Raw genomic sequence first — 13,037 nt, forward strand, 5'->3', positions numbered from 1 at the left:
TGACTCTGGAGGGGGGTTAGCTGGAAGAAGCTTCTGAAGTGCATAAAACTTCTTCCAAAAGCATTTTGCTTCTGCATCTCAAACTGAAAATCTGACGTTTATTATTTATTCCTTTCAATCAATTTGTAGTTTCACAGCAGAGAATAAATCTCTGTTGCAACTAAAATCAATGTTAGGATCTTAGAAGAGCTTGAAATAAAGCCTCTAAGAAAAAAAAAAATCCCACAAAAACTCCAGACTGGTCCATAAAATAGTTTCCTCAGTGCACTGACACAAAGGTAAGTTATCAGCCAGCTTAGAAACTTAGCAGCTGAATGTCAGATCCTCTCTGTAATCTCCTTGACCAAAATCATCGTTTTCTTCTGTGTATGTCTTTCGATCAGGGCATACAATTTATTTGTGACAGCTTTCTGAAGAGAAAACTACCTGTCATTAAAAAAAAAAAAAAAAAAAAAAAAGAGAGAGAGGGAGGGAGGGAGAACACGTTTGGGTAGAAAAGAAAAATATATTAATAGACTCAGAATCTGTGCCTATATTCTATTAAAATGTAGTTCCTATCCCTTCATTATGCACAACAAATAAACAAAAGGAGCGCAGCGCTCTCTGGCCTCTAGAAATCAAAAACCCACACAAACTGACCAAGCATTTAGGCACTGTAAAAATCTGATCATTTAGTTGGTGTTCAAGGGGAGAAGAGAAAGGGGGGAGAAAAAAGAAAGAAAAAACAGTAAGCATCGACATCCAGCATTCCGATCAGCTCAGTGTTTATGCAAAAACAAGCGAGGAGGTTGTGCCCACTCACGTCTCAAGGGTGACTTAAGATTTTGTCGAACTTACCCGTGTCGCGGCCGCGGCCTGTCAGGGCTCAGCGCGAGGCCCTGCGCCAGGGGCTGCTGCTGCCGGCCGGCCCTGCGCCACGGGCCCTCGGGAACGGACGCAGGCAGGAACACGTAACGCGGGATCTGATCCTCAGCTTAGGATTTGGTAAAAAGAGCAAAAGGCGTCGGCCTAACTGTGAAGGAGAACAAGACATTTCTGAGTAACATGAAGCCAGAGGGCAGGAATATAGATCAGGGCAAAAAAATGAAATGACAGAAGAGGAAGACTAACAAAGCCAGACCAGCTCAAGCCATGTTTACGTACACATTAACCAGCCAGTATGACCAGGATCTAAATGCGCTTAACCAGAGTTCAGAAGTTTTTCAATTGATCCTGCAGTTCCAATGCTCTCTTGCAGTCAAATTAATACAAAATAACTTGTATTAATGACAAGATTAGCTGCAAAGAAAAGATGTGAGAGAGGGTCGAATATTAAACAGAAAAACCAAGATGCTTAAGATTTACTTTTTAAAAGGCTCCCCACCCCCACCCCCACCCCCCACCCCACCCCACCTTGGTGAAGTTTATTGTGTTACTGCTGTAGAGAATTCTGTTTCGCTACAAGTTTGTTCGGGCCTGCAGGCGTCCACGCTGCTTTAGTGACGCCTGGACGATGCAGCTCAATAGCAGAATTTTGGCCGTTATTAACACGACAGAGTTTCCGGATCGCGCCCAGAGTAAACGCGCTACCCGAGAGACGCCGTTAGGGCAGGCGTGCAGGGTTTTCCTTTAGCCTTTCCACCTCCGCACGCTGATACGCTCCCCGTGCCAGAGCTCACGGCCTCACAGCACGGGCAGGTGCCTTCATCTCGTTCCTCTCAGTCTCCTACTAGAGGCTTTTGTCCGGCACCCTACAATGCTGCATCTGAGCGCGCTTAGGAACCGCCTCTTCTTCAGCTCATAAACCTTGATTTTTTGTTCAGGGAATATATATATATATTATACATATTTATACATGTTACATATATATTCACATACACACACACACATTTAAGAATCATAGTGCAAGATGAGAACTGCTGTACACTTGCAGTGTTGAACCTGCAGTGGCGTAGTCATCCCAGCCTGTGTCAAAACGCTGTCTGCAGCTATCGTAGAGAGATCATTGTGGTAGCGTGTCTGGAGTCCTATCCTCGTGCTTTAATGCCAATTCCCTTGATTCCTTTTGTTTAAGCCCCTGAAAGTCTTCCTTGCTTTCTCCTGAATCTGATACCAAGTCAGCACCACCAAAGGTATTTTAATAGGTATTCTTCTGCAGGCCTCAATTTTAGCTAGCAATAAGAAGTCACAGAATTAGCATTGCCACTTGCTCAAAGATCTTGTTCCCAGGTTTTCCCATATCCGTTTACTTGTTCATGAAATTAAAAACCCGCCTTAACAGCTGCATCTACCATAATCTGTAGTTCAGATCAGGCCCGTGCTTTCGCAACAGCTCTCCCAACAAAACACGGTGCAGCCTCAAAGCACGCAAACCGCACGGCACTCTTGCGCACCCAACCACCCGCGCCACGTACGGGCCCAAACCAGAGCTAGTCCGACGCCCCGGGGGTGCCGTAACGTGGGCGCGAGGCCCCCAACACCGGCACCTTCACGCACCGGCTCTGCTCGTGCCGCGCAGCACCAACGGCCCGTGTGGGCCTACAGCTTGCTCCAGCGCCTCTGCTGCAGCCCCACCGCTCCTGGTCTGCGGCAACCAGCCCACCCTCCCCAAACGCCACCCGTAGAAGAACGATGCCCACCCGACACCACTACGGCGTGTCTGCCGCAGAGCCAAGTTCCAATACCTTCAAGTCCCTTTCACCACGCTCGTGAGGGTGTTCTCCTGATCCATTTATTGAACCTACTTTAAAAGAAACTTACATTTATATTTCACTATCAGGCTGACCAACACCTTCTACCTGCAAGTCAGCACCTAAACCGTTCAGAACAGCAAATCATAAGATCTTGTTAATCAGGCAGGCAGAAAGGCCAGATCATAACAATAGAAAAAACTGCCAATAAATGCTCAAGTTACCCTGACTGACCAACAGTTAATCACTTAGAGGATAACACCCTGACGTACGGCCTACTAAATCTTTAAGGAAGGTGGAATGCATTTCTTTCCATCTCCTACATACTGTATTTGCCATTTTACCGGTAACCTTGATCCTTGGCTTTGATATTTTGCAAGGATAGATGTTGTATAACGATGCTTATTGCTTTTATGATCATCTATGATGTTAATTATTATACATAAATTATATGATCAAATAGTAACTGATACACATTAGAGTGTTCAAACTTCATCCAAAAATGGCATATTCAATTTGTCAAACCTATTTAAATGATACATTTCCTCAGTCATCAATGCAGGTTAATACAGCAGATGTTTAAACCTAAGAGATGTTCCAGATCCCCTCTGCGACAGTCTGACGAACGAGGCAACACCAGCAATTCTGGCACCACGATGGGCTCCTGCTCCTGGTCAGGCTGCCAAGCAGCCCGGGAGCTGCAGCGGTGCTTCCAGAAGAGCGCGTTATGCTGCCGCGGGGTCCCACCGCTGAGATGAAGATCTGCGGCGCTCCGCATGCCTGCCGGTCCCAAGCAGCACTGGCTTCGTGCCCGAGTACAAGCTGCATCGCTCTCGTCCGGACAGGGCATGGGAGTCCCGTAACGTCCCGACTGCGCATCATCCGCGTAGGACAACTTTCCGCCAACTACCGATGACGGAAAGCGGTAATCACAGGTGCTGCTGCAGAGGGATCCGGCAGCGCTTGCATTAGCTGCACTGCACAGCACAACTGAGGGTGCCCCGACTTCGCCGAAGGAGCCAGCCAGCTCCTCCAGCTCTCCATCTCTGTCCTCCCCCTCTGCTTTGCTCAGATTCAGCTTCTTCTATCCAGTCCCTGCTCACGGCCCGATTCGTCTAACCTCATGTGGCATCAATAATTTTTAGTTGAAGAAAAGCAGGGTTTGTCCTCTGCACCTTGGTGCTGCTGCCATCTCTATCGTTCTTTCTCCCGTTTTCTGCACGGACACGGCGCTGCCTCAGTCGAACACCAAGGGCTCTGGTGGAGCCCACGAAGACGAGAGCACATCACTCAGCCGACGATGAGATGTCTGCCAGGGGCGCTGCTGACATGATTTCCACCTCATGTCCAACACTTCAACTAATTGAAAATAATACTCTACACCCTGTGCAATTAGATAAATTTTGAGATTATTTCAATCCCTTGTCAATCTGGACACCACGGTGTGATGCCACAGACCTTATCCAGGTTGGGTGTCTCCACGTACACAAAACAGGCACCTCCTAGGAAGCTTCATGGCAAAGGACCATGAACCTTGCTGCCTGCAAGCTGAGAGCATGCATGGTCTGTGGACAGGCAACAAACACTGCTACTAATCCACGAGAATAAATACAAGTCCGTGTGAGCTGGATGAGAAATGACCTACGAATATCAGAAAAGGCAGGTGCAACTTCTGTGTCCACGACATCATCAGTGCAAGTCCTAGAAATGCTAACATGGGGTATTTTGTCATCCCAATCCACAAAACACTGAGTGTTTTGTGTCTTCTTCACGAAGACTTTAGCCCGGCTGGCCTGTAGCTGGGAGCACAACTAACGGATGTCAGCGCCGGCTTTGGTTTCTGTTATGAGGTGGATTAATTTGAACGAACTTTCCTTTCCCCAGGCGGGCTGGCTGATGAGCAGATGAATGGGATGCCACCTACCTTCTTGTTCTGCCTGGCTCATCGTGTCAGCCAGCCAGGTGGTGTTTGATATACACGTTTCACGGGGTGCTTACTAAGCACTATTCAGAGCGCTTTGTTCTCTTAATTTAGAACAGGAAACACGGAACGTAGAAGATCCAAAAACTTCAAAGGCAGTTTCCATTGCCAAAAGAGCTGTGTTTTGACTCAAGTTCATTCTCTAGATTAAATATCCAAATCCAACAGTGTGGGAAGATACTCGCACCTTCAGGAGGACTGAAAATTTCCCAGGGATTAGAGAATTCAGATTAGCTGGCTGTAAACATCACTGAGGGGAACCAAGCAGTACAACAACTGCTGAGCAGCTCAGTTTGAAATGAATTTCTAATAATACTGCAGCTGTGCAGTACATAGCATTGTACAGCACGTTTCCTTTACCCTGGGATACGGAAGATGTGGGTAACTAAACTCCCGTCTCTTTTCAGACTGTCTTTTCAGACATGCACTAGCATGGTTCAGCATGAGTTCTAAATTTTCACATCATGGTTTGGAAAAAGGAAGAACAAGAGCTGGAGACTAGAAAGGACTCCAAATAACATGCTTTTGGACTGCTTGTGGTTACTTGTTTGCTTTGGCTTTCCTCCTGCACCATTGCACGCACACAGGTAAAAACTGTTCATTTAGAGGTGTTTAACGCTGCCGTGTGATCTCAGATTGGAGGGTTTTTATTAACTAGCACCCTCAGTTTCCCAAAGAAAAAGGTTTTATAGGAATATGTCAGGCTACTGTCCTCCTTGGTAAAGTTTTCTTGATTTTTTCTGTTGGTGTTTGAATGTCTGTTCAGCTCATGCCTTAGGCACATGCTGGATGCTATGGCTTTACCGTTCTGCCTCTCTGTTAACTACTACCACACTTCAGATATCCTGTTTTACCCCAAACAACACAATAAACACACACAATTTGATACTACATCTCAAGACCAGATAACAGGTCCGTCTGGATCTGTCTGTTCCCTGGCAGCCACCGTGGGCAGAGCCAGCTCCTGTGGACTCCCTGTTTATCGCCTCCTGCCATACGGCAGGACAGGGCGAACCAAGGCGGAAGAGCCGTGAGGTGGAGGAACGCACCCGGACGGCAACGCAGCACTGATCCAGCCTTGCATTAGTACAGCTAGATGGGGTAGGGCTCCACCAAGCCCGCGGATGCTCCAACTGGAGTGGAAAAATTGAAGATTTTTTTGAAGGCTGCATTTAAATAGTATCAAACTGTATGTTCCTTTCTATTCATACACACACACACACATCTTGGAATACTTTTAGCTTTACCTATGGAAGAAGGAAAAAAGAAAAGAAAAGAAAAGCTTGATGATTTCATAGTCCTTCTCTTTTCCTCTATTTGCTTCCCTCATTTTCTCTTTTCTTTGACACTTACACTTCAGTTTCCTCATGTTTCACTTCCTCCTTTGTCCTGTTCTCGAGGTTTTTCTCTTCAAGTTTTACCACTCATGTCTCCTATTTTTCATATTTTTTTTCTCTCCCTTATCTTTCTCCATTCCCTGCTTAAAACTGTCATAGCCAGCCTCTCTTTCCTGCTTCACCCCAAGGTCCATGTTGGCAAGCTGCAGTCTTCTTCACACCACAGCGGAGATACAAACACAAAATGTTTCATATCAGTTCTTATTTGTCCAACTTATTTGAGACATACGGATCTTTAAAACTGCTAAACTTCAAATTCGAACATAAATAAGCCAAAATGTTCATCAAATCTGAACACAAATAAGCCAACTGTGAAGCAAATTCAGAGGACTCAGAAAAATGCATTTTTTTGTCTGCCTCAACATTAAACATCTTCTATCCACAGATGACTCAAATGGTTCAACAGCAATAGGATTTGGCCCTCTAAGCACGGACCAACATTTGCCACCAATTTCACAAAGAGCTGAACAACATGCCTTACTTAATTCCATACGCATTAATCGTTCTCTCTACTGCTTTCTGCTGAAAGACAGTATTTTCTTAAATATCACGTATTATCCACTAGCTTGCTCCTGAGGAAATCTGATGTATAAAGTCAAACAAGTTTGAAAATACTCCTCATGGGTAACAGATGCTTTTCTAAATCTAAGCAAAATGCAAAAGCTATTTTTGGTTAAAAGTCTTTAGAAAGATCCAGCTCTGGACAGAGGTCAAGTAATCTCAGCAGAGCCCATTTCATACGGCTATGCATAAATAAGAAATTAAGGCTGTAAATGAACCTGCAGCCCAATGTCTGCAACAGCAGCCGATTTCCCTTCCGGTACTACCAAGGCAACACAGCTGGGGCAGTGTGGTCTGTCAGCGCGTGTTAGGAATGATATGTAAAACACGTCTAAAACAATCTAGTACACGTTGCTCACTAATTCTTAATACACAGTGACAGCAGAAGCGATAAAAGCTCCAGAGCCAGCGCCGGATGCGACTGCGAACGGGGTCTGTTGCCCTGCCACTGGTGAGCCCTAGCTGCTCTGCCGACATAGCGTATCCGATCGGAAAGGCCAGGGACATCCAGCACTTCTGTAAGGTTTGGCTTCTGCGGTAGTGTTAAACCGACGTAACTTAATTCAGAAAGATAAACAATTATTCAACTGGCCAAAGCGACGGAGCCACGGAGGAGATCCGACATCTCTCTCCTAGCAGGAGAGAAAGCAGTAAAAACGAACAAACAAAATAAAAAACACAGTGAATCCAAACCAAAAAAAAAAAAGAAAAAAAGAACACACACACCACAGAAACCAAATCCCTGCATCTCTTCTCTGCCCTTTCCATTTCAGCCTGCTGCAGTGCTGGCAGCTGCGCCCGGGCCCCCCTGCTCGCCGGCGGCGCTCGCCCGCCCGCCCGCCCGGCGCGGCGGCTCTGCGCATCGAGGAGTTGCAGACGGCAGCGCCTCCATCTACCCAGCGAGGAAGACGAACACGATTCGCTTTTCTTTTCACGCGTTTTATCCGAGTGCTTGCCTCCTGCTTCGGCAAACGCAAACCGGGGGCTGTTTTAGAAAGGGAACGGAGCAGCGACTTCCGCTGCCGCGTCAGGGAAAACAAACCAGGATTGCGCAGCGGTCCGAAGTCCGCCAAGCCTGACCGGCGAGCGGCAGGGCGCCCCGCGGGCCCGAGGGACGGCGGCGCTTCCCCTCGGACAGGCAGGGCAAGTCCCCGCGGAGCGAAGAGCCGCCGCGCGCGGAGGACGAGGGGGGTTACACCGCTCGGCGAAGGGAGCGGGCGCTCGCCGGCGGGCGCCTCCAGCGCGCCGCAGAGGAGCGGACGCCTGCCTGGGGTCGGCCTCTTCTCGCCCGCTCCCCCGTCTCCCTCCTGGCAAAGCCCCGCGGCAGTCTGCAGCCTGATTTATTCTACAGCACGACGCAGGCAGAATCGCTCTGACGGGGGGAGAAGAGCTCCTTGCACCTCCGACTCTCCAAGCAAATCATCCTCTCTTGATTATTACCCAAACCCCTTCATTTACGCACGCAAACCGGAGCTGAAGTTGCCTGCGCCGCAGAAGCGCCCGCGGGAGAAGGAGCAGGCGCCCGAGCGCCGGGAGCCACCGCGCCGCCCGGGCCGGCCGCGGCCACCGCGGGCCCAGCGGAGCGGCTGTCACACGAGCGCTCTCGCTCCCGGGCCCGTCGCCAAACACTATCGCCTGTGAAAACTGGTACCCCTTTTGGCTTTGGCAAAAGCAACGGCGAGCGGAAGTATCGCTCTTTTAGCTTTGTGATAAGCAGGAAGAAATCGGTTATAAAAGTAAAGAAATTACAGCAGTACTATCTCGTGCTAGGGCAAAATTTACCCCGGCACATACATTTTAGGATTCTTTCCCTGTACCCAGGTAGGAGGACAGAGACGACTGACCGTGAGGTATTTTTCACTGCCAGGAGAGGTGATTATTTTCAACCCGTTCTTCTGGAAACACCCGAAACGCAGAAACCCTGCTTCAGCGCAGCCCTCGCCTCCCCGCCTGCCAGACCGGGATGGTGAATTCTCGGCCGGGCGCGCGGCCGGGGGCCTGCCGGGGCACGCGGCCCCCCCGGCCCCCCGCGCGCTCCCGGCGCTGCGGCTGCTGCGCGCCGAGCCATCGGCAACTCCGGCGAACGGGTAACCGGCCGAGAGGAGCGCAGCCGGCCGCGGTTCCTCGCCAGGAAGGCTGGAGACCCGATTCCTCCCCAATTACGGCTGACACTGGAGGAATTCATAGAGCTTTATGCAAGCTACTAATTCGCAATTTTACTGCAAACAATTTACAATCAAATTAAGTGAAAGCTGGAAGCAAAGAGTACATTAATGACTTAATTTTCATGTTGCATTGCTCTTCATTTTATCTTCCTGTGAAGACCAATTTAAAAAATGGGTTAATTTGCCAGTAAATAAATATTTTTTTTTCTTTTAATTATTATTGCATAAAAGCTGAATTGCTGATACGAACAGCATTGTCCTCTGCTGAGGACAGTCCTGTATTGCTGACCTTCAGCAACAGAAATTCGGAAAACAGCCATAACTTCTCAGACCGAAAATTCATGCCTTAAAGCAGTGCATAAAGAATCACAGTATCTGAATACAAAATTCAGCGTTTGGGGCAAACAATAGGCCATCTGCAAACCATATAGTGAGCCACGAAGGCTGTAAGGCGTGACTTACCGGGACAGCCGCCAGCGCGTCAGGAAAGGGGCACGAACGCCGAGGCACGAACGCCGAGGCAGCTTCGGCAGCACCCCATGGAGCTCCTCCGAGTCAGGCTAACACCTCAGTGCTGCCGCCATAAAGCGGGAGCGCTTTGCTCACCCCAAACTCTCCTGCTCCCACACTTCCCATTTTACTCGCTCTCTCGCTCATTTGACCCCTAAGGGGCCCCAGTCGGGTCCCTTTGGGCAACAGGACGCTGTCAGGTCGGCTCAGCAGCTCAAACCGCATCCTCTGGCCAGCGCACCAAGCATCGCCTTAACGCCGGACGAGGCTGAACTGCTTTTCTTAAAGCAGTGATTTGAATTTTTGCCTTCACTTAGATGTCTATGGATAGACAGCAGCAAAAAATGAATACTAACCTATCCACTGCTCTACTGGGTAAAGAAAGAAACTCTCCTCCTGCCTTCCTAGAGGCAGTGTAATGGCTGGAGAGACCATCCATAGCTCAGGCTACATGGGCCTGCACATCCCCAGCACAACCTCTGCAGAGAAGAGGACCCAAACACCGGCAGAGCAAACTTGCCAACCCCTCTCTGTGCCTGCTGCAACTCATTTGCCCGCTGCCACACGGGAAACGGGAGGCTGCTGCAGCAGCAAAGCCCCAGGCACTGCCGAAGGGGCATACGGCGGCCACTCAGAAACCCACGGCTTTTGCCTCGCGTTATCCCTGCCCCCTGTTAGCTCAACATGAGCTCAGAAGAAATGGGCAGAAAAACCCTGCAGCCACAGTGCATGATCCCAACATGGAAGAGCACGTCTGAGTCCTGCGCAAGCCGTGCAGCCACAAAACGTGGAGACGCACAGTCGGACGCGAGGCTGCGCCTGGCCCTGCTTGGCTCCGTAACCTGAATCACTAAGTCATCAAGGAAAGTAATAAGCCAAGGCAAAAGTAAGTTTGGTTTGCAGAATACACTTTCTCCAATGGTTTGAAAAGGAATTGCTTTCTTTCTCTTGCCAAGCAAACAGCACAAAGTCTTCTTTTCAACTGGCACTGTACAAAAGAAATCCAAGGTGCAACAAGTGCTTCCTTGTAAGTACTCCCCCCCCAGGCTAGCAAAAGCAGCAGTGAGTGGCTGTACAGCTGAACCAAGCGCTTACACCTGCAAAGACAACATAGTTTTAGCCCAGGTCTTGCTGAGCTGAAGAACAGCAGGAAGAAGTGAATCCAGATAATTTAAGCAGGACATTAAATATCTTATCAGCGACCAACGGATGCACAACCATTCCAATACTGAAATGTTTATCAAATAGGTCAAATTTTCACTAACCATCTCATTAATGATCAGGCTGGAAATTACTATGAGGGATAGATTAAGAAAATGCAAACCGAGAAGAAACCCTGAATGCCAAAAAAGGAAACAGAAATGCAACACGGGGACCTATGAAGGCAACAATCTAGACAAAAAGAAGATACATCTTCAAAAACATAAAAGTATCTGGAAAAAAATAAGGAAGAAGACGTAATTCTTTATTCTCTGCTACTCTGCAGGATCATTCAGTCTTGCGCAGAAACAGCAAAGTAAATATAAACTGCAGATACGGCTGGCAGCACTTCCCACTCTTCCGAAGGGCTGCGTGAACCACGGCCGACAGCCTTTCTAAGGCAACGCGCCGAGCGAGGCAGCAGAGCGGGTCCTCAGCTGCTACCGCAGGCTGCGCCGCAAAGGCATGAAACGCAACTGTGGCTTTAAATCAGCTTTTGTGCTCTGCTGCCCTGGAGCTGGCGGTCCAGTATTCCAGCAGGACGAAGCAGCTAAAAGATGCTAACTGCCACAGGCTCCCGGCCTCGCTACAGCCGTCACGGGCTGTGGTGGCTTCCTCGGGTGTAGAGATTGCCCAGGTGTTTTCCCCCTCTTACCCTCACTTCCTAACAGTCACCTTCGAATGCCCAGCCACTAACTTGAAAGTTTTCTACTGCCCAATATGTGTTTGAATCATTTGCCTGTGCTCATGTGAGTTGAGAGTTTAAGTTGGCTAACTTGCATTTTGGCACCAAAGCAGGGCAAAGAAAATTTCAGAAACGAGCTGTTACCAGTATTTGTGAAACACAAATTTGCCAACTACTTTGGCAACAAATTGCCAAATGAGGGATGAGGCTGCACAGGCAGAGGCGTAAGCAGAAGTAGTACGTACACATACGTACATGGAGAAGCCAGAAGTCAACTGCAGCATGACTGTCTTAGGACTGCGCACCTGGTGCCAAGCATCTTAATGTGAGAAGCCACTGGGCAAACACCCAAAGACTCCAAGGGATCTAAGATGAAGCGGGCTTACGTGAAAGCCACCACTACTTCAAGGGTGTGAAGTCAAGAGTTTTGTGGTTTAAAACGTAGAAAAGATCTGAGCATTAAGATGAAATTCGGACCATCAGGATAAAGCTGTTTTACAGCAAAATTTAATGGGCAGTAAAATTATTTCCCAAAGTAAGCAGCTGAAGTCTGAAAAACTTTGGTTTTAGAAGTGCATCAGACAAAATATCAGAATAATGTTTTAGACTCAAAACTTGGAAAACATGTTAAGCTCTAAACTATTGAGAATAGAAGCACACGTGCTTTTAAAGATTTAGTCCTCAGCAATGAAATAACTCACAGAGAATATACCAAGAGACAGTAATATTGGTCTACAGCTCTTCCCACTTGTAGCAAGCAATCCTGTTTCCTTCTCCCCAAACAAATATTGGCAATTTCTACCATGCAGCGAAGTGGGACATGTCCTAGCTACGTGCAATTACTCTTTGGAAGGCAAACAGCACTTTCTGCTGCGGTAGTGTTGTAATCTCAACGGTGGCCTCTAATGGAGGTTGTCTGCTTATTCCTATTTCCGTTGAGACGGCAGCCAGTGATATGACTTAACTGTCAGTCTGGGCTAGACTGTTCCCCTGAGACCCCGGAATCATTCAGCATGTTGAAAAAGTCATTTTAAGAAACATGGAAACATAAGTACTTTATCCCTACTTGACTCCATGCCAAGAGAATCGCACAGAAACCTCACCATGTTTCAGTGCTAAACATTATCTAACAGCTACTTCCCTGAAATCTAATTTAAAATGCTCAATTGTTCTAAAAAAAGCCCTCCTGATAATTAGTGAATCTTCACTATGATACATAATAAGGTTTCTCAGCTTCTTTATCTTCCTCTCCTACAAATACACTGAATTTTTGATCTTCAGACAAACTTGATTTCATTTCTCTTTGTTTCTTATCTAATTGTGTAGTCAAACCTGTCACACTGTAAAGAAATCCTTTCTGAACCAGTATTTTATGTCACTAAGAACAGCTCTCTGGTATTGTAAGTACCAACATCCTTTAATCCCTTTGTTAATTTAAATATATTCTAAATTGCACTTAGCTGTTCAGGGATTCCAGAACAAGAGCTCTATTAGGAAAGGCCAACACAAGCTTCACTTTCTAAGTGTAAGACATGTTATGTTGCACACTCGTTCACTGGAAATATCAATGCTTGTGGATGTTCCTACTGGGAAGCAAAATACCAACCTTCTCTAGCTCAGCAGAAGGACCAAGGGCTGCAAAAGCAACAGCTCATCTCATGACTCATTTTTGGAAGAGCACTCACAGGTTTAGTGACACTGAAGTCTCTAAATGCAAATGCAAAAAACTAAATGCTTTTTATTTTTTTTCAAAATGGATGTCTGCAAAAGGTTTCTGGAAAGCAAGGAAGTCTCACTTCAAGAATACAGCCAAAAGTTCCCAGACAAAGATCTCCAAGTGCTTTAAGGGAAGACTGGCATCATTACCCT

General features: G+C 47.5%; 1 long non-coding RNA gene across 2 annotated transcripts in view; it reads right to left on the reverse strand.

Moving 5' to 3' along the window:
* The window catches only part of LOC134139456 (uncharacterized), a 54,627-nt gene that overhangs the window by 17,144 nt on the left and 24,446 nt on the right, over window positions 1–13,037 (reverse strand). For both annotated transcript variants that reach the window (XR_009958166.1, XR_009958165.1), the window contains exon 2: window positions 838–1,012. This is a non-coding gene — a long non-coding RNA (uncharacterized LOC134139456). The remainder of the gene's footprint in view (window positions 1–837; window positions 1,013–13,037) is intronic.

Source organism: Rhea pennata, chromosome 4 (genome assembly GCF_028389875.1).
Source record: "Rhea pennata isolate bPtePen1 chromosome 4, bPtePen1.pri, whole genome shotgun sequence".
Taxonomy (NCBI): Eukaryota; Metazoa; Chordata; class Aves; order Rheiformes; family Rheidae; genus Rhea; species Rhea pennata.